The 27,530-nt window shown below is 39.9% G+C and overlaps 1 protein-coding gene across 3 annotated transcripts in view; it reads right to left on the reverse strand.

Moving 5' to 3' along the window:
• MBOAT2 (membrane bound glycerophospholipid O-acyltransferase 2) overlaps positions 1-27,530 on the reverse strand; it is a 150,805-nt gene that overhangs the window by 111,172 nt on the left and 12,103 nt on the right. For 2 of the 3 annotated variants that reach the window (XM_081483455.1, XM_081483453.1), the window contains exon 2: positions 995-1,108. The exons of the other annotated variant lie outside the window; for it this stretch is intronic. The gene's annotated coding sequence lies outside the window, so the exon portion shown is untranslated. The remainder of the gene's footprint in view (positions 1-994; positions 1,109-27,530) is intronic. 3 annotated transcript variants of the gene reach the window in all.

Consider the following 27,530-nt stretch of genomic DNA (forward strand, 5'->3'; position numbering starts at 1 on the left):
GAAACCTAAGTATTGGAGCTTCAGCTTCAGCAACAGTCCTTCCAAGGAATATTCAGGGTTGATTTCGTTTAGAATTAACTGTTTTGATCTCCTTGCTGTCCAAGGGGCTCTCAAGAGTCTTCTTCAACACCACAGTTCAAAGGCATCAATTCTTCAGCACTCAGCCTTCTTTATGATTCAGCTTTCACATCCATACATGACTACTGGAAAAACCATAGGTTGACTGTACAGACCTTTGTGTACAAAGTGATGTCCTTGCTTTTTAATATGTTGTCTAGGTTTGTCATAGCTTTCCTTTCAAGGAACAAGTGTCTCTTAATTTAACGGCTGCAGTCACTGTCCGCAGTGACTTTGGAGCCAAGAAAATAAAATCTGTCACTTTTCCCCCATCTATTTGCCATGAAGTGATAGCCAGATGCCATGATCCTAGTTTTTTAATGTTGAGTTTTAAGCCAGCTTTTTCATCCTCCTCTTTCACCCTCATCAAGAGGCTCTTTAGTTACTCTTCACTTTCTGTCTTTAGAGTGGTATCACCTGCATATCTGAGTTTGAAGCCTAGTTGTTACTTAATTTATACTGGGCAAGATTTTTTAACCTCCCTGGGCCTCAATCTTCTCATCTATAAAATGGGAATAATAACAATTTTTGCCATTCAAATAACTTTATGCACATAAAACACTTAATGCTTATAACATTGTAAGCTCTGAATAAATACTAACCATCATCACCTCCATCACCATCATCATCCTCACCATTATTATTTTAGGAATAACTGACCTTACAGTATATGGTCACATTTACCATAGACACAATATACAAAGTAGAAGTGGAGATTAGCAACAAAGGCTGGTTTAGCTTCTGCCTCCAGATGGGGGCTAGAGGGTGGGGAACACTAAGGGCTAAGATTTGGAGTGTAAATAGGACATTAACTTAGATGATTTACGACGATTCTGGCCTATCTCACCTGAAAGTATTAATAGAGCTTTATACTTACAAAAATATATGACAGCTAGGTTTAAACTTTTTCATCTTCTTAGATGCTGGAACATATTATGGTAAGTTATATTATTTTTTTCAACTGTCAGTGTCTATTCTGAGCCTTTACAACCTACACAGAAGGAAAAGGATGAAAAAAAGACAAACAGTAATTTATGTAAGAATTTCATGGGTAAGAACTAAGCAAATGAATGTATAATTTATAATTTGCCATATTACATTGTGATGCATTTAAAAATGATTACCCTGATTGATGGTTTTGAAAATTCCAGGTAGCATTAGACTTCATCCTTCTCTACAGTATTTCTTTAAATACTATCTCTGAATCCACAAATATTCATCTTTCTTTGGTTAACATCCAACTGGTAACCAATGAAGTGATCTTACATTATTCTAGGACAGGAGCCAGGAACTTGATCTTATTGCATAAAGCTACTCCATTCCTCTTTGTGTAAAATATATTCAGCTACTTGTCCCTAGATATTTAGCTGAGAAAGCAGTTAAAATTGTTCCCTTTGGAATTCCTTCAGTGTCACTCAAATAAAAGAAAAATAAAATCAACTCTAGTATGTCTGACACAACTCAACAAGTGAGTGTGTCTCCATGGCTTCCGCAATACCACCTTAATCAGAATTACCCGTGACACTTGTTTAAAATCCAGATTCCTGGACCATACCAAACACATAAAGAATCAGAATATTTTTTTAAAAGGGAGAAAAATGAGAACAATAATTTCTAGGTCAAGCAACTGGAATCAGCATTTTAGCAATGTGCAATTCTCATGCGTATATTGAAGTTTTGTAGGTTGCTCAGTAGTGTCCAATTCTTTGCTTCCCATGAACTAAAGCCAGTTGAAGCTGAAGCTCCAATACCTTGGCTAAATGTGGCTACCTGATGCAAAGAGCTGACTCATTGCAAAAGACCCTGATGATGGGAAAGATTGAGGGCAGGAGGAGAAGGGGGTGACAGAGGATGAGATGGTTGGATGGCATCACCTACTCAATGGACATGAATTTGAGCAAACTCTAGGAGATAGTGAAGGACAGGGAAGCCTGGCTTGCTGCAGTCCATGGGGTCACAAAGTGTCATACACGACTTAGCAACTGAACAATAACAATAACAACAATAATAACATTTAAGTGTTTCCCTATTAACACACCTTTGAGCTTGTTCACTCTTTCTGATCAGTTTCCCCCAGTGCAGATTAACTGGGCAAATATAAAATAGCCTGGCACTGAGGGTATGAAATACACTCGGGACAAAGAGCTGGATGACCTCAGCATCAAGGGACAGATGTTTTTTGTTTTTTTTTTATGATCTCACAGGTGGCAAGTGGAACTTCCCCAACCAGGGATTGAACCCATGCCACCTGGAGTGGAAACACAGAGTCTTAACGACTAAACCATCAGGGAAGTCCAAGGCACAGATATTTTTGATCACCAGTGTTTTCTATTGAAAGACTTGTGGTGAAGAGGAGACATGGTGGAAAAATCTGTACATACCAAGGTGAAGTAAAACAGGTGTAAATTTAAAACTCAAATAGCACTGTATTTCATGAAAAAGTCAAGTCCCTAGTCCCACCTGCCCCTACTCCTGTTTTGCTTGCTGGAGTCAACTCTTATAACTGTCTCTGTTGGCATTGTCCTCTGCATTTTCTTTAAAAAAAAGTTTATATTACTATTTCTTTCTTTTCAAGGTTTTTTTGATGTGGACCTATCTTTTAAGTCTTTTTTGAATTTGCTACTATATTGCTTGTTTTATATTTTGGTTTTTTGGCCATGAGGCATGTGGGATCTTAGTTCCCTGACCAGGGATTGAACCACCACCACCACCACTACCACCCCCACCCCACATTGGAAGGCAAAGTCTAAATCACTGAACTGTCAGGGAAGTCCCTATACTGCTATTTCAAGACCACCTCATTTTAAGTATTGTCCATCAACAACTTTACTATGCCTGAATACAACTCTTTTCTCATTCTCCCTCCAACCCTTGCCTCCCAATATAATTATATCACTACTTTGGATTAAGCAAATATTCAGAATTTTCATTTATTATGACCTCATAAATATCATTCAAAGATAAGTCACACCGTATACTATGATCATGTTTCCATTTTACTACTACTTTATATTTTCCCTAGAGTTAAAATTTGTCTTTTCATTTTCTTCATTCTGTTTTCTCTGTAACTACCACTAATTCATCTATAAATCCTACCACATGACTCTAAAACTCCTATCACCATGATCATACGCATTGTATAATCTCTCAGTTTTATGTTCCAGAATGCTACTTTCTCCTTATTCATTCTAGATTGGCTGCTCTTTAAACTCTAAAGTGAGCCTTGAGCCTAGGATTTTTATTTTATTTTATTTTTTTTTTGGTGTCATGGAAGGATTCCTTTCACTTCTATCCTGTGTTGGAACAGATGGATGTTGCACAGCCAGGAACAACACTCATTCACACCACTGGGCTGTTCAAATAGTAACCACCATCCCCCCCCACACACACACACAAACCACCATCCTATGCATCTACCCCCTGCTGTTTGGTACTTAGGACTTTAGGAACCAGTTGGTACACTCATTCTCAACAGGGGCGGTATTGCCTCAACAGCAGTAAAAATTGTTTGGAGGAAGGGGGAGGCTAAGCAAACTTACTCTTTAAAACACAAAACACACATCTAGTACGTAAATTGGAGAAAAAAATGGCAACTCACTCCAGTACCCTTGCCTGGAAAATCCCATGGACAGAGAAGCCTGGTAGGCTTCGGTCCATGCAGTCGCAAAGAGTCGGATACGACTGAGCGACTTCATTTTCAGTACATAAATAGATATATAGTTGTGGTATTTAAATTAAGAGGGCAAGTCTAAAAAGGCTCCCTAGGAGATCAATAATAAGAGGAAAAAGATTGAGAAACACTGGCATAATACAGCCTTGGTCACCAATGCCCCAGAATGTCAGGTATCCCATGTAGCCACCACTCCACACTTCTCCATCCTTCAAGTCTCTCATGGATGAGTTTGCATGATGAGTCCTTGGTAACATGCAGAACTATTGCTGCAAGAGAGTCTGGAAAATACGGTTTTAGCTTTCTTGGATCTAAAGCATAGGGAGGCTATCAAAAAGGGAGAGGGAGGGTGGGTATTGACTGCACCAATCAAGATGTGTGTGACATCTGCCAAAGTGAAACTGTGTGACTCAGCCTGGGATTTGAACCCACAGACTGTGACTCACACCCAGCCGAAACCCAGGGTGAGATTTGAACCCATGGTCTTTTCACTGAGATCATATGTCTGGTCTCAGAACTTATTGAAGCTCAGGTACTTGATGTCTCATTGCAGAAAGAATTCAGTGAGACAGAAAGTGATAGGTAAGAAGTGGACTTTTTAAACAGTAACATACTCCACGAAGGGGCTTGCATGACTCAATGAAGATGAGTCATGCCATGCAGGGCCACCCAAAGCCCATGGGTCATAGTGGAGAGTTCTGACAATACATGGTCCACTGGAGGAGAGAATGGCAAATCAGTCCAGCATTTTTGCTGTGAAAACACCATGAACAGTGTGAAAAGTCAAAAAGATATGACACCAGAATATGAGCCCCTAGGTCGAAAGATGTTCAGTATGCTACTGGGCAAGAGCAGAGGGCAATTACTAATAGCTCCAGAAAGAATTAATCGGTTGGGCCAAAGTGGAAATAGCGTTCAACTGTGGATGTATCTGGTGGTGAACGTAAAGTCTGATACTGTAAAAAACAATATTGTATAGGAACCTGAAATGTTAGGTCCATGAAATAAGGTAAATTGGATGTGGTCAAGCAGAAGATGGCAAGAGTGAACATTGACATCCTAGGAACCAGTGAATTAAAATGGACGGGATGGGCAAATTTAATTCAGATGACCATTATATCTAGTCCTGTGGGCAAGAATGAAGAAGGCAATGGCACCCCACTCCAGTACTCTTGCCTGGAAAATCCCATGGATGGAGAAGCCTGGTAGGCTGCAGTCCATGGGGTCGCTAAGAGTCAGACACGACTGAGCGACTTCACTTTCACTTTTCCCTTTCATGCACTGGAGAAGGAAATTGCAACCCACTCCAGTATTCTTGCCTGGAGAATCCCAGGGATGGGAGAGCCTGGTGGGCTGCCGTCTGTGGGGTCGCACAGAGTCGGACACGACTGAAGCGACTTAGCAGCAGCAGCAGCAGTGGGCAAGAATCCCTTAGAACAAATGGAGTAGCCCCCTCATCATCAACAAAAGAGTCTGAAATGCAGTATTTAGGTGCAATCTCAAAAATGACAGAATGATCTCAGTTCTTTACCAAGGCAAAATATTCAAATAACAGTAATTCAAGTCTATGCCCCAGCCACTAATGCCAAAGAAGCTGAAATTGAGTGGTTGTATGAAGACCTACAAGACCTTGTAGAACTAACACCAAAAAAAAAAAAAAGTCCTTTTCATCATAGGTTGAAATGCAAAAGTAGGAAGTCAAGAGATACTTGGACTAACAGGCAAGTTTGGCCTTGGAGTACAAAATGAAGCAGGGCAAACACTAACAGAGTTTTGTCAAGAGAATACACTGGTCATAGCAGACATCCTTTTCCAACAATACAGCAAGTGACTCTAAACATAGTCATCACCAGATGGTCAATACTGAAATCAGATTGATTATACTCTTTGCAGCCAAAGATGGAGAATCTGTATACAGTTAGCAAAAACAAGACATGAAGCTGACTGTGACACAGATCATCAGCTTCTCATTGCAAAATTCAGGCTTAAACTGAAGAAAGTAGGGGAAACTACTAGACCATTCAAGTATGACCTAAATCAAATCCCTCAGGAATATACAGTGGAGGTGATGAATAGATTCAAGGGATTAGATCTGGTAGACAAAATGCCTAAAGAACTATACACAGAGGTTTGTAACACTGTACAAGAGGTGGTGACCAAAACCATCCCAAAGAAAATGAAATGCAAGAAGGCAAAGTGGTTGTCTGAGGAAGCTTTACACATAGCTGAGGAAAGAAGAGAAGCTAAAAGCAATGGAGAAAGGGAAAGATATACGCAACTGAATGCAGAGTTCCAGAAAACAGCAAGGAGAAATAAGGCCTTCTTTAATGAATAGTGCAACAAGTAGAAGAAAACAACAGAATGGGAAAGAGTAGAGACCTCTTCAAGAAAACTGGAGATGCTGAGGGAACATTTCATGCAAGGATGGGTGCAATAAAGGGCAGAAACAGTAAGGACCTAACAGAGGCAGAAGAGATTAAAAAGATGGCAAGAATACACAGAAGAACTATAGAAAAAAGGGCTTAATGACCCCGATAACCACAACGGTGTGGTCACTCACCCAGAACCAGGCATCCAGGAGTCTGAAGTCAAGTGGACCTTAGGAAGCAATACTGCAAAGAAAGCTACTGGAGGTGTCAGAATTCCAGCTGAGCTGTTTAAAATCCTAAAAGATGATGCTGTGAAAGTGCTAAACTCAATATGTCATCAAATTTGGAAAACTCAGCAGTGACCACAGGACTGGAAAAGATCAATTTTTCATTCCAATCACAAACAAGAGCAGTGCCAAAGAATGTACAAACTACTGTAAAATTGTGCTTATTTCACATGCTAGTAAGGTTATGCTCAAAATCCTTCAAGCTAGGTTTCAGCAGTATGTGAACCAAAAACTTCTAGATGTAAAAGCTGGATTTAGAAAAGGCAGAGGAACCAGAGATCATATTACCAACATCTGCTGGATCAGAGAGAAAGCCAAGGGAATTCCAGAAAAACATGTACTTCTGCTTCATTGACTACACTAAAGCCTTTGTTTTGTGGATCACAACAAACTGTGGAAAATTCTTAAAGAAGTGGGAATACCAGACCACCTTTCCTGCCTCCTGCGAAACCTGTATGAAGGTCAAGAAATAACAGTTAGAACTTTACATGGAACAATGGACTGGATCAAAACTGGGAAAAGAATATGACACAGCTGTATATTGTCACCCTATTTAACTTCTATGCTGAGTACATCATGTGAAATGAAGAGTTGGATGAAGAACAAGCTGAAATCAAAATTTCCAGGAGAAATATCAACAACTTCAGATATGCAGATGATACCATTCTAAGGATGGAAATTGAAGAGGAACTAAAGAGCCTCTTGATGAGGGTGAAAGAGGAGAGTGAAAAAGCTGGCTTAAAACTCAACATTTAAAAAATGAAGATCATGGCATCCAGTCCCATCACTTCATGGCAAATAGATGGGGGAAAAAGTGGAAGCAGTGACAGACTTTATTTTCTTGGGCTCCAAGATCACTGCAGTGACTGCAGCCATGAAACTAAGATGCTTGCTCCTTGGAAGGAAAACTATAACAAACCTAGATAGCATATTAAAAAGCAAAGACATCACTTTGCAGGCAAAGGTCCATATAGTCAAAACTATGATTTTTCCAGCAGTCATGTATGGATGTGAGAGCTGGACCGTAAAGAAGGCTGAGTGCTGAAAAACTGATGCCTTTGAATTGTGATGCTGGAGAAGACTCTTGAAAGTTCCTTGTACAGCAAGGAGATCCAACCAGTCAATCCTGAAGGAAATCAACCCTGAATACTCAATACGGGTCTTTCCTATTCATTCCAGGGTACTTTGTGGATCCTTTCATTTCAGAAACACATGATCCTCAATTCAGAGAAATTTTCTTTTTTTCTTTGATATTTATCTCTTCTTCATTATCTCTGCTCTTTTTACGTGATTCTTACTTGTAGAATACTGAACTTCTGGAGTGATCTTCTAATTTAATTTTTACCTATTTCTAGCTCTTTGTCTTTTCTTATATTAATATAAGACTGTCTCAACTTTATCTTCTATTTCCTAATTGATTTTTTCCTTCAAATATTTTTCATTAAATCATTCACAAAAATTACATACATTTCCCTCACTGAAAACTCTTGTAATGAAGAACCGTAACAAAATGAGATAATAGTGACATACATTTCATACATTAAAATAATTTTCTGTTAGAAGAAAGGGAATTTTAGGAATTATCCTTCCATCCCGTGGTTAGGACTCTGTGCTTTTACTACTGAGGGCCTGGGTTCCATGCCAAGGACCTGGGTTCGATCCCTGGTTGGGAGCTAAGATCCCACAAGCCACACAGCATAGCAGAAAAAGAAAAAGAGAAGAAGAAGAAAGGGAATTTGCGCAACAAAAGAAAACAAGCACTCAGAACAAACCCAGATATATGTGCAAAGACATACCCATCAACTAGCTGACTGTGTTATATTTTTGCATAATTATTAGATCCACCACTTACGAAATATAAGTGAGAACATTAAGAAATATGAGACTTACCTCATGCTTCTGTTTCACAAAACCAGCACTAGACTCATAACATCTTTTTTTTAAATTTTAATTGGAGGCTAATTACTTTACAATAGTGGCGTGGTTTTTGCCATACATTCACATGAATCAGCCATGAGTGTGCATGTGTTCCCGTCCTGACCCTCCCTCCCACCTCCCTCCCCATCCCATCCCTCAGGGTCATCCCAGTGCACCAGCCCTGAGCACGCTGTCTCATGCATTGAACCTGGACTGGTAATCTGTTTCACATACGATAATATACATGTTTCAATGCTATTCTCTCAAATCATCCCACCCTCGCCTTCTCCCACAGAGTCCAAAAGTCTGTTCTTTACATCTGCGTCTCTTTTACTGTCTCGTATATAGGGTCATCACTAAATGTTAACTGTTTCCAAAGTAAAACAGCAGACTTAGTTCTTAGAGCCTGCTGGGCAGGTTTTGCTGAAATAGTGGATTTCAGTATATTTACAAGGAGAATCTGACTCAGCTTATAGTAAAATAGCATGATCATCAAAGGACATCAAATAAATATCACTAATATTTATTAAAGTATTGATTTTAACCATGTTCTGTTTGAACTGCATGCTCATTAAATCAACCAACTTTATACATCATCAGATATAACACCATATCAAAGAATTATGAATTCACCCAATGATAGTTTCCAAATACCAACCCCAAATTCATATTTGTATACTTGCTAAGAATTACAGTATATGTAGAAAAGAAAAACAAACACACATGCATATTTATAATTTAAAATATCTCATGCTACACATAAGCAATATTCAGATTTAGTTCTGAACCATGTTAACTATTTCCGAAGTCATATTTATATCATCAAGCCTTTCTTATAATTATTACATGTATGAATTTTAAAAACTTATAGTAATATTTCTGATGCCAAACTTCCCCCATTAGATATGATAGTATAAATCTATCTGATTAAAGGTATTTGTCAAGATTTGGGATCTAAACATTTTGCCAGGCAAACAACTTAGTGAAAAAAATTTGACCTTCAACTAAAATGCAGTCTCATAATAAGCCACTGAACTTCCCAGTTGAAACATATCTTGGATTTCTACAGAAGATACACACTTCATTTAAAAGGAAAATGATGGGTTATAAACTCACCAAGGTATTGAAAATCCATTGGTGAAAATCCAGTTTCAGAAAAACTGAAAATCCAGTTTCAGAAAACCTGCTGAAGATGTGGGCAGTGGGTTATAACATGTATATAAACTTCACACAATATTACTTCCCCTTGATGGTATTGCTGTAGAAGGTAAAATGCACCTTTGACCTTGGGCTGCTGCTGCTGCTAAGTCACTTCAGCCGTGACCGACCCTGTGCGACCCCATAGACAGCAGCCCACCAAGCTCCTCTGTCCCTGGGATTCTCCAGGCAAGAATACTGGAGTGGGTTGCCATTGCCTTCTCCAATGCATGAGAATGAAAAGTGAAAGTGAAGTCTCTCAGTCGTGTCTGACTCTTTGCAACCTCATGGACTGTAGCCTGCCAGGCTCCTCCATCCATGGCAGTGGTCTCATTTAATGGCTTGTGTGATACATTTGATTCTCTATATACAAATCAAGCATTTACTCCCTAAGATATCATATTCACAAAGTCAAAAATTATACTTTTATTTACGGAAGTAACAGTGACAGAGGGTGATGCCATCCAACCGTCTTCTCCTCTGTTGCCCTCTTTTCCTCTTGCCTTCAATCCTTCCCAGCATCAGGTTCTTTTCCAGTGAGTCAGCTCTTTGCAATCAGGTGGCCAAAGTATTGAAGATTCAGTTTCAGCATCAGTCCTTTCAATGAATATTCAGGATTTACTGAATATTTAGGATTTACTGGTTTGATCTCCTTGCTCTCAAGGCTCTCTCAAGAGTTTGCTGCTAACAAGATTGAAATTCTGAACAATGTTTTCACTCATGGCCATTTTGATGTCTGTAAGAGCTTATGGCATAAGATAAAATTCTCTTCAATCTTTAAAAAGTAGCAATGCAAACAACAAGGTCAATCATGGAATGTTCTCCACTATCCCCAGTGTAAGTTAAATTAACGAACATAAAGCACAAACACAGTGATGCAGTAGAGGAAAACTAGGACTCAGGGGTGATACAAAATTATGCAAAAGAAGACCATTCCTTTTGAGGCCATAGCTATTTTAACTGACTACACACTTTCCCATCTGGAGAATTAAGTAAATCTGATCCAATCTGAATGGATAAGCAAAATTAGCATTAGTGATCCCAATATAAAAATTTTAGAAACTCCACTTATGTCTTTAAAACATCTACAGATGACAAGATCGAGATGAATCCAGTTCACTGATAGAGTTTTTTGAGAACAGTTAAAAATTCATAAGTGCATCAAATTAACATTTCCTTAAGTATTGTTCATGTGTGTGTTCAGTTACTAAGTCGTGTCCGACCCTTTGCCGCCCCATGGACTGTAGCCTGCCAGGCTCCCCTGTCCATGGGATATTGCAGAATTTTGCATTTACCCAGAAAATATTTGTGTTTACTGAAGAGATAATAGAAATATACCTAACAGTCTTTCCGTGAACCGCAAACCTCCTTAACTATATGTTGAATCTCAGTGCACTCACCACCTTTAGTTCTCATACACTTTATAGGAGCTTTGACGATTGGAAAGCACGATGCTTGGTTAACAACTTTTCATTAACTAAAATTTTGTTTGTAGATACAAATAAAACTTAGAGTATATTTTCTTATTTTATCAATGGATCAAATTTTTTTGAAAAGGGCTAACACTTTAAAATTCTAATATTGGGAATTCCCTGGTGGTCCAGTGGGGAGGACTTGGTGCTTTCACAGCCCTGGGCCTGGCTGGGTTCAGTCCCTGGATGGGGATCTAGGATCCCAAAAGCCATGTGACATGGTCCAAAAAATTTAAAAATAAAATAATAATAAAATCCTAATATGATGGTAGATTAGATAGATATGAAATAGACCAAGGTCAAATTAAAAGAGAGCACATTTCAACCAATGAAATAGAGGGACTCCTTTAATGTCCATTATTTTAAACTTTCAGTAACAAAATAGTATTCAAATGAGCTTCAACCTGAAAACTGAGCAATTTTTAGCCCTGGGAGGAAGGGAGAAAGACTAAAACTCTTCTTTTGGGTTTTTGCTCAAAATCATCAGTGTAAATAATAAAGTCAGAAAGGAAGAATTGACAAGTGATCATCAAACTGCCAAGGACTTCGGCCATGTTTAATCCCCACAGCCACGCATCTCACACATATGTTTCATTAGCCACAGGGGAGTGTGGGAAGAGTGTGGATAAATCACTGTAAAACCAATTCAACTGCTGAAAAAAGACAACTCAAGTGCATGGGGTGAGGAGAGTCAGCTTTCTCAGTCTGCATATATCCCAGTATTTGTGGTAAAGAGAAAATGTTGCCAAAATGGAACAAAGAGAAGGATCTGTGTGTGGCTCAACAGATTTGCTCAAAATGTCACTTCTAAGATTTTTGGACTGCCAAAATTGTTGAACTTTTTCATAGCTGCAGCCTGATATGCTATTAAGCATTCTTTTCTTCTCACTTTTCTCTTTAAACATGTTATGTGTTAGTCGCTCAGTCATGTCCGACTCTTTGCGACCCTGTAGACTGTAGCCCACCAGGCTCCTCCATCCGGGGAATTCTCCAGGCAAGAATACTGGAGTGGGTTGCCATTCCCTTCTCCGTACGCATTTTTTAATAGAGAAGCTCAGATTCTAATTTCACCCCCCCTTTTTTTACAAGATATTTCTAGAATATTACATTGCTTCCATGTAGCCAGATATTTAACCGCTGTTTAGAACAGGAAAAGCCTCCTAAAGCCCTCTAATTGAACAAAAAGAGAAACTGAAGCACAGAGTCATGTATTCATTTGTCCAAGTTCACAGAGCAACTGAGTGGCAGAGCAAGGACTTCATGCCAAGTCTTCCCACCCAGGGCTCTTTGCAGACTCTGCAGAGCCTCCTCTGTGCCAGTGTTAGACGGGGGCCATGAGAGAGTCGCAAAGACCATACCAAGGACAGAACATGCAACTGAGAAGATGGAGGGTCAGCCTTCCACACCCCAAAACACCCTGAAACGACTAAATGACAAGCCTGCATGTGATAAATAAAAAAAACAAAAACGAAAGAGTAAAGTGCTATACACCTTCGGAGAAGGGAAACAATATTGGTCGGAGGACTGAAAAATAGTTTCATGAACTATACTTTAGAACAGTAGAACTTTTTCTAACTTGTTATCTGAAAATAGTTTTATCCTAAAATAGTCACAAAAATAAAAATAGTTCAAAAAACTCTTGTATACCCTTCATCCAGATTCTGTTAACATTTACCCCATTTGCTTTATCATTTGCTCTATCTATTTATTCCTTCACGCATTCATTTATTCTTCACTCATTGAGAATCGAGAAAAGTTCTGAGGCAGATACACGGGAATCATTTTTTTAAGGGTTCAATCCCTGGGTCAGGAAAATCCCCTGATTAGGAAATGGAAATCCGCTCCAGTATTCTTGCCTAGGAAATTTTCATGGACTGAAGAGCCTAGCAGGCTACAGTCCATAGGGTTGCAAAGCGGTGGACAGGACCTAGCCACTGAGCACACAGACACATTCATAAAGAAAGTTTTGAAAATTGAAGGATGGGGGCAGATGGTGGGAGCTGTAGATGGGGATTTGACGATTCTTTTTTTGATTCCTTTAAACATTGTTTCCCATTCTCATTAACGGCAGAACAACAACCAGCAACAATCAAGACAGATTAGCGTTTCAACATAAAGAAACAAAATATTGATTAAAACAGCAAAGGACAAAAACATTTTTCCTAAAATTCATTTCTTTATTTGGTGCCCATCAAATACTGTGCTATAGACCAGGGATAGGAATCTGAAATAGAGATCGCTTCTGCCCTTTAGAGGGCTGCCCTGATAGCTCACTTGATAAAGAATACGCCTGCAATGCAGGAGACCCCGATTCGATTCCTAGGTCAGGAAGATCTGCTAGAGAAGGGATAGGCTACCCACTCCAGTATTCTTGGGCTTCCCTGGTGGCTCAGCTGGTAAAGAATTGGCCTGCAATTCGAGAGACCAGGGTTCAATCCCTGGGTTGGGAAGATCCCCTGGAGAAGGGAAAGGCTACCCACTCCAGTATTCTGGCCTAGAGAATTCAGTCCATGGAGACGCAAAGAGTTGGACATGACTGAGCAACTTACTCTTTCACTTTCACTTCCTGCCCTTTAGGAGCTCAGAGTGGGAGAGACAGACACGCTAACAGATCCTTATAATATGAAGCACAGTACACAGACATGCTTATTTAGCAGCACTGGGATGCTATTCAGCAAAGATACAGGAAGATAACTTTGAATAGAAACATTATAGACTCAGTGATCCTTTAAATCCTATAAAAAATTTTCTGATAATAGAATATATGTGTAGAGTCTATTATACATATTCTGTTTATCTTGGTTTTATTTTTATTTTTGACATTTTATATTGGAGATTCTCAAACATACACAGAAGTAGAGAGAATAGTATAAGGAATGCCCATCATTCAACTTCAGTAATTATCAATACGAATCAAATCTTTCATTTATGCATTCTACTTCCCTGTCCCCGTATAGATAACCTTAAAACAAATCCCAGACATTATTTAATTCATAAACACTTCAATTTGTAGCTCTAAAAGATGTACACCTAAAAATATTATGAATAGAACCTTAATATTATCTAATATCAGCCAGTGTTCAAATTACCTTGGCTGTCCTATAAAAGTCTTTTGCCATTTTCTTTGTTTGAATCAAAAGATAGTCAGGTTCATGTGTTACATTTGATTAATATCTCTTAGATCTCTTTCTCTTCCCCCACTCTTTTTTAAATTTGACTGCCCCGGGTCTTAGTTGTGGTATACAGACTCTTCGTTGGGATCCAGTTCCCTGACCAGGGGTCAAACCTGGGCCCCTTGCATTGGGAGCACAGAGTTTCAGCCACCATACCACCAGGGAAGTTCCTCTTAGATCTCTCTTACTGGGTAAAGATAATCCTCTCTTTTCTGATTTCTTTGTTATTACCATTCTTTTGTTGTCGTTGCTGAAGAAACCAGATCATCCATTCAGTATCTGAATTTGGCCAACTGTATCCCTGTGGTGAGATTTAACATATTCCTTATCCTCAGGAGTTCCTTTCAGTTGGTTGTTTGATCTAGAGCCTTGATCAGATTCAGGTTTGATTCTTTGGGAAAGCCTCTCTCATAGGTGGCAATATGTAATTCCAAGTGCATTGCACAAGGAGATATAATATGTGGATGTTTATTTTTTGGTGATGTTAAAGTGGGTTCAGGTGTTAACAGCCTAATCCTTCCTTTACAATGTTCCCTCATCAGCCTTTGAATTGATGGTTTTATTTATTTATTTATTTTATTCATGTATTTTTTTGGCCATGGTCCAAGGCTTGTGGGATCTTAGTTCCCCAACCAGGGATCGAACCTCGGACCTGGCAGTGAAAGCTTTGAGTCCTAACCACCGGACCACCAAGGAACTCCCAGGGTTAATGGTTTTAAAAGCTATGATTTATTTTCAATTCTTTGCTTTGATAATTTGGTGACATCATATCTTTCATATTCCCTAACTGGAAGCTAAATTTTGCCAAGAAATATTTACATATATGTGACATAGTATAGTAGCAAGAGTGGAGAATCTTTCTCTCAATTTATTTAGTATCCAGCTGACTAATCTCCAGTGGGGCTTCCCTGGTGGTTCAGATGGTAAAGAATCTGCCTGGAATGCAGAAACCTGGATTGGATCCCTGGGTCAGGACGATCCCATGGAGAAGGGGATGGCAACACACTCCAGTATTCTTGCCCAGAAAATCCTAGGGACAGAGGAGCCTGGCAGGATATAGTCCATGAGGTCACAAAGAGTCAGACATGAATGAGTGACTGACACTTTCAATTTCAATCTCCAATAAGTCACTCTTGGGTCTCACTTTCCTCATCAGTAAAATGAGGAAGTTGCTACATGGTTTCTCACTTATCTCACTTATCTCTGAAATTGTGTGGCTATAATTTCCCCAGATTGTCATAGGAATGATACTGGCTCCAGAAACAACACTGGTCTTTGCCCGTATATACATAAGTTTCCCCTGCCTCCGCAGCTAAATAGCTTTCAAGGGTAAGAACCCTGGAGTGAAAAGTTTTGTTGTTCCTATTGACCCATGAAGAAAATTTTGGTACTAAGCTGCTGAGACTGCAGTAATGGCCCTGCAAGTTCCGAGTAGTAAAACCAGTACTACCACTCCAGCTCGCAGGTAGAACAGATCTTTCAGTTAATCAAGTTTTGGGGTTTTGTTTGTTGTTGTTGTTGTTTTAATGATATTTGACATTTAAGCCATTTAGGTATCTTAGAAATTTTAAAAGAAAACAGTCTTAGGGTACTCAGTGAGGGAGAAATTTATTTCCTAATTCTGATTCTTTGCATAACAGCAATTATGGCGTTATTACCATCTTTAGGTGCCTAAACTTTTCTTTCTTTTTTTTTTAACTTATCTTTTAATTGGAGGAAAATTGCCTTCCAATGTTGTATTGGTTTCAACAGTGTAAATCAGCCGCAATTATACATATATCACTTCCCTCTTGAGCCTGCCTCCCTTCCCATCTCGAGGTCATCACAGAGCACCAGGCTGGGCTCCTTGTGTTATCTAACAACTTCTCACCAGCGATCTATTTTACACATGGTAGTATATATAAGTCAATGCTGCTTTCTCCATTCGTCCCTCTCTCTCTTTCCCTTGCAGTGTCCTCAAGTCTGTTCTCTACATCTGCATCTCCATTCCTTCCCTGCAAATAGATTCATTAAAGTCATTTTTCTAGATTCCATATATACGTATATATGTGTTTCATATATATATGAATTTTTCTAGATTCCATATATATATTTCATATATATGTGTTAATATGCAATATTTGTTTTTCTCTTTCTGACTTACTTCACTCTGTATAACAGGATCTAGGTTCATCCACCTCACTAGAACTAACACAAATTTGTTTTCTTTTACGGCTGAGCAATATTCCACTGTATATATGTATCACATCGTCTTTATCCATTCATCTATAGATGGACATCTAGGTTGCTTCCATGTCCTGGCTATTGTAAATAGTGCTGCAATGAACACTGGGGTGCATGCGTCCTTTAGATTTGTAAAAGCATAAAGGATTTTACTTGTCTTATATGCATATGATTTGCAATGTACATATATTTACAGGCTTCCCTGGTGACTGAGATGGTAAACATATTGCCTGCCATGCCGGAGACCCGGGTTCAATCCCTGGAGAAGGGAATGGCAACCTGCTCCAGTATTCTTGCCTGGAGAATTCCGTGGACAGAGGAGCCTGGAGAGCCACAGTGCATGGGGTTGCAAAGAGTTGGACATGACTAACACACACACACACAAACATATATTTACAATATATATCAAATAACTAACAGTACACTCAGGTGAGTAATTAAATATGCACACAGAAAAGAGAAAAAAATAAATCATGGTTTTCAGTTAAAAGGAAAAGCAAGTAAATGTTGAAAGAGCCATAGGAAAGAGAGCCAGATTTCTCTGAAGGAAATGCCTGTATTTTTTAAGTGAGCACAAAAATACTCATCTCTGTTGCATACGATTCATCTGTGATAAAACGGATGAACAACTACCCACATTTTATGAACCAGATTGCCCTCCAGTGTGGAAAAAAGTGTCCCAGTGAGAGCCAGCAGCAAAATCCTCTGTTTCATTTTGCAATTCTAAATTCCCTGAAAAGATGTTAAGTTTAAAACTCTGAGGTACAGACTTTTCTTTTTACTATCTAGAAGGCAGAAGATATTTCATACTTAATTCTGATCATCATAAGCAAAATGAGAAGAAGGTTAAAGTAGAAGTATGAGGCGCAGGGGAGGAAAGATCTGGAATCGTTTGTGAATTTTGTCAGACCTAAATATTTTTTGGAGAATGCTTTTTGCTGAATTACATAAGTTATCCTTTTGAAATGTTTATAATTAACATATATTAAAGAAAGTAAATCAGCACAGAGTTGAAATTTGTTGTTGTTCAGTCTCTAAGTCATGTCCAACTCTCCATGACCCCGTGGACTGCAGCATGCCAGGCTTCCCTGTCCTTCACTATCTCCTGGAGTTTGCTCAAAATTTATATCCACTGAGTCAGCGATGCTATCCAACCATCTCATCCTCTGTCACCCTCTTCTCCTCCTGCCCTCAATCTTTCCCAGTATCAGGGTCTTTTCCAATGAGTCGGCTCTTCGCATCAGGTGGCCAAAGTATTGCAGAAATTTATCTTCCCCTTAATCTAGCAAAATATGCCTTCAGCCAACATACACATTTTTTCCTCTGATGTTTCCTCAGAAGGAAGAATATTTGCTGAAAACATCCTCAATGAAGGCTTTCAGTGTGAAAAGACTTTCAGTTGATGCTATGAAGAGAGACAAGAGAAATAGAAGAACTTTTAAAACTGGGCTGCAAACCCCTGGTGTCCATTTTGAATGACAGAGCTCTGGGGCAATTCCTGAAATGAGAAATGATGGAATGACACTCGACAAACTGTTCTGCTGGGGAGCTGTGACCCACGGTGACATTGTGATGTGGAGGGGACCTGCTGGCTGTTTGAAGGAGGACCTTGGAAGAGACGATTCAGTTCAGTTCAGTCGCTCAGTCGTGTCCGACTCTTTGCGACCCCATGAATTGCAGCACACCAGGCCTCTCTGTCCATCACCAACTCGCAGAGTCTACCCAAACCCATGTCCATCGAGTTGGTGATGCCATCCAACCATCTCATCCTCTGTCGTCCCCTTCTTCTTCTGCCCCCAATCCTTCCCAGCATTAGGGTCTTTTCCAATGAGTCAACTCCTCGCATGAGGTGGCCAAAGTATTGGAGTTTCAGCTTCAACATCAGTCCTTCCAATGAACACCCAGGATTGATCTCCTTTAGGATGGATTGACTGGATCTCCTTGCAGTCCAAGCGACTCTCAAGAGTCTTCTCCAACACCATAGTTCAAAAGCATCAATTCTGTGGTGCTCAGCTTTCTTTATAGTCCAACTCTCACATCCATACAGGACCACTGGAAAAACCATAGCCTTGACTAGACGGACTTTTGTTGGCAAAGTAATGTCTCTGCTTTTCAATATGCTATCTAAGTTGGCCATAACCTTCCTTCCAAGGAGTAAGCGTCTTTTAATTTCATGGCTGCAATCACCATCAGCAGTGATTTTGGAGCCCCCCCCCAAAAAAGTCTGACACTGTTTCCACTGTTTCCCCATCTATTTCCCATGAAGTGATGGGACTGGATGCCATGATCTTAGTTTTCTGAACATTGAGCTTTAATCCAACTTTTTCACTCTCCTCTTTCACTTTCATCAAGAGGCTCTTTAGTTCCTCTTCACTTTCTGCCATAAGGGTGGTGTCATCCGCACATCTGAGGTTATTGATATTTCTCCCGGCAATCTTGATTCCAGCTTGTGTTTCTTCCAGCCCAGCATTTCTCATGATGTACTCTGCAGAGAAGTTAAATAAGCAGGGTGACAATATATAGCCTTGATGTACTCCTTTTCCTATTTGGAAGCAGTCTATTGTTCCATGTCCAGTTCTAACTGTTGCTTCCTGACCTGCATACAGGTTTCTCAAGAGACAGGTCAGATGGTCTGGTATTCCCATCTCTTTCAGAACTGTCCACAGTTTATTGTGATCCACACAGTCAAAGGCTTTGGCATAGTCAATAAAACAGAAATAGATGTTCGTCTGGAACTCTCTTGCGTTTTCGATGATCCAGCGGATATTGGCAATTTGATCTCTGGTTCCTCTGCCTTTTCTAAAACCAGCTTGAACATCTGGAAGTTCACGGTTCACGTATTGCTGAAGCCTGGCTTGGAGAATTTTGAGCATTACTTTACTAGCATGTGAGATGAGAGCAATTGTGCAGTAGTTTGAGCATTCTTTGGCATTGCCTTTCTTTGGGATTGGAACGAAAACTGACCTTTTCCAGTCCTGTGGCCACTGCTGAGTTTTCCAAATTTGCTGGCATATCAAGTGCAGCACTTTCACAGCATCACCTTTGAGGATTTGAAATAGCTCAACTGGAATTCCATCACCTCCACTGGCTTTGTTCGTAGTGATGCTTTCTAAGGCCCACTTGACTTCACATTCCAGGATGTCTGGCTCTATGTGAGTGATCACACCATGGTGATTATCTGGGTCACGAAGATCTTTTTTGTACAGTTCTTCTCTGTATTCTTGCCACCTCTTCTTAATATCTTCTGCTTCTGTTAAGTCCATACCATTTCTGTCCTTTATCGAGCCTATCTTTGCATGAAATGTTCCTTTGGTATCTCTAATTTTCTTGAAGAGATCTCTAGTCTTTCCCAATCTGTTGTTTTCCTCTATTTCTTTGCATTGATCGCTGAGGAAGGCTTTCTTACCTCTCCTTGCTATTCTTTGGAACTCTGCATTCAGATGGGAATATCTTTCCCTTTCTCCTTTGCTTTTCACTTCTCTTCTCTTCCCAGCTATCTGTAAGGCCTCCTCAGACAGCCATTTTGCTATTTTGCATTTCTTTTCCATGGGGATTGTCTTGATCCCTGTCTCCTGTACAATGTCACCAACCTCTGTCCATAGTTCATCAGGCACTGTGTCTATCAGATCTAGTCCCTTAAATCTATTTGTCACTTCCACTGTATACTCATAAGGGATTTGATCTAGGTCATTCCTGAATGGAATGTGGTTTTCCCTACTTTCTTCAATTTAAGTCTGAATTTGGCAATAAGCAGTTCATGATCTGAGCCACAGTCTGCTCCTGGTCTTGTTTTTGCTGACTGTATAGAGCTTCTCCATCTTTGGCTGCAAAGAATATAATCAATCTGATTTCGGTGTTGACCATCTGGTGATGTCCATGTGTAGAGTCTTCTCTTGTGTTGTTGGAAGAGGGTGTTTGCTATTACCAGTGCGTTCTCTTGGCAAAACTCTATTATCCTTTGCCCTGCTTCATTCTGTACTCCGAGGCCAAATTTGCCTGTTACACCAGGTGTTTCCTGACTTCCTACTTTTGCATTCCAGTTCCCTATAATGAAAAGGACATCTTTTTGGGGTGTTACTTCTAGAAGGTCGTGTCGGTCTTCATAGAACCGTTCAACTTCAGCTTCTTTGGCATTACTGGTCTGGGCATAGACTTGGATTACTGTGATATTGAATGGTTTGCCTTGGAAACGAACAGAGATCATTCTATTGTTTTTGAGATTGCATCCAAGTACTGCCTTTCAGACTCTTTTGTTGACCATGAGGGCTACTCCATTTCTTCTAAGGGATTCTTGCCCACAATAGTAGATATAATGGTCATCTGAGTTAAATTCACCCATTCCAGTCCATCTTAGTTCACTGATTCCTAGAATGTCGATGTTCACTCTTGCCATCTCCTGTTTGACCACTTCCAATTTGCCTTGATTCATGGACCTAACATTCCAGGTTCCTATGCAATATTGCTCTTTACAGCATCGGACTTTGCGTCTATCACCAGTCACCTCCACAGCTGGGTATCGTTTTTGCTTTGGCTCCATCCTATCATGCTTTCTGGAGTTATTTCTCCACTGATCTCCATTAGCATATTGGGCACCTACTGACCTGGGGAGTTGATCTTTCAGTGTCCTATCTTTTTGCCTTTTTATACTGTTCATGCGGTTCTCAAGGCAAGAATACTGAAGTGGTTTGCCATGACCTTCTCCAGTGGACCACATTCTGTCAGACCTCTCCACCATGACCCATCCATCTCGGATGGCCCCACACAATGGTTCAGGACCAGCTCTAAAACACTGACTGGACCCTTGGTGTTGAATCCAAAGTTTCAGAATAATAACTCTAAGTGAAATGGAAGTAGCTCAGTCATGTCCAACTCTTTCCAGCCCCATGGACTATAGAGTCCATGGAATTCTCCAGGCCAGAATACTGGAGTGGGTAGCCTTTCCCTTCTCCTGGGGATCTTCCCAACCCAGGGATTGAACCGAGGTCTCCTGCATTGCAGGCAGATTCTTTACCAGCTGAGCCGCAAGGGAAGCCCAACAATACTGGAGTGGGCAGCCTATCCCTTCTCCAGCAAATCTTCCAGACCCAGGAATTGAATTGGGGTCTCCTGCATTGCAGACGGATTATAACTCTAAGAAGGTATCCCAATTTTTTTAGGGCACAAAGGAAGGAAAATGAATTCGTTTACATTAACTTATATTGAAATTCTGCCCTCTGTTAAGGAAAAGCCAGAGCTGGATATTAGTTAAAATAATAACATTTTATTCAAGACCACTGCAATAGAGAGAAAGAGACTTCAGTCCAGAACGGTGCTCAAGTCTCAGTATACTACATAGGTAAGTGGGAATTCACAGTGAAGGAGCAGGGCAGGGGTCAGTGGGTGGAAAATTGCTGAGAGAAAACACCAGGATCAAGGGGGATTCTGGCTGAACTGACCTAGCAGGATTCTTGCTGGAGGCAGGCCAGGGGGATCAGACTTCTCAGGTGGGTAGTGGAGGATGAGAAACATGATTATATAACTGTGGTGATCAGATATGGAGGATGGGGATGCTTTCTAAACTGACCTAGCTCGATTCTTGCTGCTGCTGCTGCTGCTAAGTCGCTTCAGTTGTGTCTGACTCTGCGCAACCCCATAGATGGCAGCCCACCAGGCTCCTCCATCCCTGGGATTCTCCAGGCAAGAATACTGGAGTGAGTTGCCATTTCCTTCTCCAATGCATGCACGCATGCTAAGTCGCTTCAGTCATGTCTGACTCTGTGCAACCCTATGGATTCTTGCTAAGATTGGGTAATTCAGAAATGGACCCAGAAGTTGAAAAGTAGGGCTTGTCTGTAAAGTTCAGGGGAGCATGAATAGAGTTTGGTCCAGGAGAGAATCTTTGTCACTTTTCCAAAATGGATTTGATGCAGAGTACCATAAAAATGGTGACCCTGGCGGTGCAGGGGTAAAGAATCTGTCTGCCAATGCGGGAGACACGGGTTTGATCCCTGGGTTGGGAAGATCCCCTGAAGAAGGAAATGGCAACCCACACCAGTATTCTTGCTTGGGCAATTCCATGGGCCAAGGAACCTGGAGGGCTACATACAGGCTTAGCCACTAAACAACAACAATCAACCATAAAAATAATGACTGTGATAAAAATCATTTATGTAACAACAAAAATTAAGTGACCAAAAATTAGTGAGGGAAGATAAAAAAAAAACTATAATATCTTGGGCTGAGAATCTACTGCAAATAAGGACAAACCCAGCTCTGAGTTTCTTGGGGAAGAAAGCAGGGAGGGAAACACAGCGTGTTTTTATTGCCTGACAAAGTGAAACATTCCAGTTCATCATGAAACAAGCATTTTCTGGCTTTGGTGTCTGAGCCAAACTTCTCCAGTTGGTAGATAGCATGAATCGCTCTGGACAATGTCCTCCCAGTAGGCTCACAAAGAAGGCACAGAAGTTCTACTTAAGGCTGTTTCTCGTGTGGCCTTTTGATAAAAGCTGAGGCATAATGTGATGTTTTCTTCTATGACTTAGGTGCCAAGGGGATTCAAGCTGACTCCACGCTTTCTAGAGATTTGATCTGATACGGAGAGAAAACTTACAGAACCTTGAGGAACAAGGCCCTTCCAAGTACCATGTGTCTCAGCTGGACTTTTGACAAGAACTTTGTGACGATAGTTCCTTACTTGCGTCTCCAATAAGTATCTGAAGGATGTACCAGTGTTGTACACAGAAAGGAGATCAAAATGGTCAAGTTACCAGACGTGAGATGCCCTTTTCGTGAACAGTGAGGAATCTGCGTTGAAAATTTTTCAAAGTGATGTATTTTAAAGAGATAACTGGTAATCAACAATGCTTTCTGCATAGTGGGAGTCACTCGGGCTTTACCTTGTTGACATGACTTCTACTCGATTTCTCTCCCAGACAGAGATATAGAGGATCCACAAAGACTGCACAGTCCAAACACTGTGGCCATATGGATAGCCATTATCCACATGTGGCCACTTAAATTTAAGTTAATTAAAACTACGTAATTCCCTGGAGCTCCGGTGGTTAGGACTTCGTGCTTCCAATGCAAGAGGCAAGGATTCTGTCCCTGGTCAGGGTTAAGTTCACACATGCCTCCCAGCTTGACCAAAAAAAAACAAATAAATAATTACTTAAAGTTAAACAAAACTAAAGATTCAGCTCTATTACGAATCCCGTTGCACTGGCTACATTTAAAGTCCTCCGTAGGCACAAGTGGCCAGTGGGTAGAAGACTAGACAGAGCAGAGAGAGAGAGGGCAGTCTCACCATCACAGAAAATTCTACTGGACAGCATTGCTCTAAGAAATCAAATGTACAGACTATTAACACAAGCAGTAATATCTGTAAAGTCATAGCTAAGAGGATTAGTGGAATTGGTGACCATTGGAATGAACCAGAGACCCCAAGAAAAAGACTTCCAGTCTAAGGGAAAAACAAACAAAGATTAAAACAGTAATTTATGTGTGGCTAGAGGAGGAGTCATGTGCATTAATCACAAGGACTGTGGCCATAAAGATCAAGGTCTAGGAGGACAGTCATCGGACCAAAATGAAATGTGACAGGAAATGCCCAGAAGGGAGTGTTTGGAGGTAGAACTTTCTATTCATGGCATAAAGAAGTGTTCTGTGATCACTTCAGAAAGTGTGGACTTAAAATGTCGAAAGGATTTCTTTATTTTCAGAACTCCTCTGAGTCTTTCACAGCTTGATAATCTCTGAGATGTGTGGAGTGTTCCTCCTCCTTATTTGAAATTGGGGTCTTTGCAAAGTGAGTTATGTTCAAGGCAACCCTCTTGAGGGTTAGCAAGAATGCAAAACTTGACCATGGTCATGCCTCTAGGAAGTTGTACAGATAGGATGCAGAGTTTATCTTCACAGCCTGAGCTCTTAGCATTGTATGTGGTTCAACTTTTTAGAGCTGTACTCTCTAACTTCCTTCCTACGATGGAGGTGTATTTTAACAAGCTGTTTCAACAGGGTCATTGCAGGCATAGTAAGAAAGAAGGTGTGCCTGGGGAAACATAGTTGGGAAAAGCAACTGCTTTCTAAACATGTGGGAGGGTTGGGAGCCTGCCTTATCAAGTCCCAGCTTTCCTCCACGACTGTCTCCATTTGAAAGTCTCTTGACACTTGAAACTTCACACTTCAAAAATCAGGCTCCTCGTCTTCCTCTTCAAATAGTGGTAGGACACTCCTGGTCCTCCACTTTTACACTCTTCAAGAAATCTTTATACAAACTCAATTTTTTGACAACACCTTCCACACTGTCCAATCCATCTATCCTTTTCTTATCAATTCTTTTGTGCTTAAGATCTCTAAAAATGTTTCTTCTAAACAAATTTATTCCAGTAAAACTGCAGTTCCAATACGCAATGTATTCTTATTCTGAGTACCAAAGTTCATATTTTAGTTTCTGAATTACTGTTTGAGATAATTGGCTGGTTTTTAAACATGATATTTATTTTCAGTGAAAGTGGTATATTTTTCTTGAGAGATCTACACTCAGATATATACACATTTTTATGTGTTCATAGATCAACTTCAGATACTATAACTGACCATCCTTTAGCATCTGTGGAATAATGCTCTATTATATAAGATATGCTATTTGTGGATCATCAATAAAAGCTTAGAAGTAAAAAAAAAAAGTTTCTTCTTTGCTATTTCCACTTTATTAGGTCTGATTAGAAGTGCAGGGAACTGTCTGGCAAGCCAATGGTTTGGGACCTCATGCTTTCACTGCCAAGGGTGAGGGTTCAATCCTTGGTCAGGGAACTAAGATCCTGCAAGCTACACCGTGCAGCAAAAAAAAAAAAAAAAAAAATGGTGCCTCACTCTAGTCACACATCAAATAAGAAGGCAAGCACATTTTATATGTAGACAGCAGTGACTTATTATTTCTAAGGACTAGTTTCTAGAAGCTACTTGTAGTCTTAATTACTCGCTAGAGGAACATCTTATTATCATTTATATCAAAGTCAAAATCGTCTATTTAGCATTTAGATAGATAAGTGTTAAGTGTAAGTCACTCAGTCATGTCTGACTCTTTCTGACCTCAAGAATTGTAGCCCACCAGGCTCCTCTGACCATGGAATTCTCCAGGCAAGAATACTGGGGTGGGTTGCCATTCCTTTCTCCTGGAGATCTTCCCTACCCAGGGATCAAACCCAGGTCTCCTGCACTGTAGGCAGATTCTTTACCATCTAAGCCCCAAGTGAAAGTGAAAAGTGAAAGTGAAGTCGCTCAGTTGTGTCCAACTCTTTGCGACCCCATGGACTGTAGCCAAACAGTTCTACTGAATAGATCAACTTGTTCACATGATCTGGAGGTTGTTGGTTGTCTTATGAATAACTTAGCTAGACCTTACTAAATGCAGTTGAACTCAAAGTTGTTTTTTTACAGATGTGCTGTATTGCACAGGAAGTTAGCATTGATAATTCATTTCTTTCTGAAAAAAATCTCTTAGGCCTTTCATGCTGTAGAGAGTGAAATTTTGACCTCAAGTTCGTGATAGTCTGAACATTCAAAGAGATTCAGAATACTAGTGATTTTTAAGTATGTGATGGGAAAATGGTAATAAAGTAGTTGTTTGTTTCCCATGTTTATTGGAATATTCATTGTTTTAGATGTTTGGGATTCATCAGTAAATAAAACAAAGTCCTTGCTCGTAATTCAAGGAGAGACTGATATTAACAACTTGGAAAGGTATATTTTATTTATTTATGTATTTATTTTTACTTTTTGGCTGCCACCACACACAGCATACAGAATCTTAGTTTTCCAACCAGGGTTGGAATCCATGCCCTCTGCCGTGGAAGAGTGGAATTTTAACCACTGGACCACCAGAGAAGTCTCTATATTTTAAGTAATAAAGCCAAACATGAAAAAAATCCAGGAATTTTGTATCCAGTGGTGTGTTTGTGTTTAACAGTTGACTCTGGAAAAATTAAAGAGATCTGACTTGTGCTGTTCACTGACGTGGTGTAAATACTCCCACTACGGCCAATTTCAGCATCAAGGAGATGTCACTGAACGCAGAGTTAGGAATACCTATGCAAACACAGCTCTCAGGCACTGTGTGAGCCAACTCCAGCACACCATGGAATCCAAATCAACTCTGTTATCATCTAGATTTTCAGATGGTTCCAGAAAGAAAGTTATTTTAAAGAAAACTGGAGGGGAAAAAAGCAAAAAAAAAAAAGCCCTAAAATATACAAAAATACTTCATAAATAATGTTTATAAGGAAGACCTCTTTACTTTTTTCACATTTGATATAAAGAATAATAAGTTCTATAAAGGCTCTGTTCGTGTACAGTTTAAACCTTTAAAACTGAGAAAAAAAATTTCAAGCACCTCTTCGGTCTGAAACCCTTCAACTCATTCCTAGCTAAATTGTGTAATTAATCACAAAATTTTAGTGATAATTTTTCAGCAATGAAGAACAATGACCATTTATTGAGTCCCTAGTATGGGCTAGATATTTTAATGTGGTTTCTGGATAGTAAGTCTTCAAAGTAGCTATTATCCCACTTTAACAGTAAAGAAAGTGAGGTTCCAAGACATCAGTTTACCCATTAATAATATCACCCACTAGTAAATTCAATCTAGGATTCAAATCAATGACTATCCAATTCAAGCACCTGTGTTTTTTTCCTGTCGAAAGCCATTGGTTTATGAACCGGCTCAAAATAAAATCTGATTTTCAGAAATGCTTGATATATTCATTAATTCCCTGGACATCTAGGTCTTAGGACTCTAAAGTAGGAGGTAATTTTGTATTTTTTTATTCATCCTGATGCCTTTATGGGTGATTTTTTAAATTTATTTTTTAATTGGAGGAAAACTGCTTTACAATGTTGTGTTGGTTTCTGCCATACCACAACGCAAATCAGTCATAATTATACATATATCACCTCCCTCTTGAGCCTCCCTCCCTTCCCCTCATCTCGCCCTTGTAGATCAACACAGAGCACCAGGCTGGGCTCCCTGTGTTATCTAGCACCTTCTCACCAGCTATCTATTTTACACATGGTAGTGTATATATGTCCATGCGACTGTCTCCGTTGGTCCCACTTTTTCCTCCCCG

This window comes from Giraffa tippelskirchi, chromosome 4 (assembly GCF_054371585.1).
Source record: "Giraffa tippelskirchi isolate mGirTip1 chromosome 4, T2T-mGirTip1v1.2.pri, whole genome shotgun sequence".
Classification (NCBI taxonomy): Eukaryota; Metazoa; Chordata; class Mammalia; order Artiodactyla; family Giraffidae; genus Giraffa; species Giraffa tippelskirchi.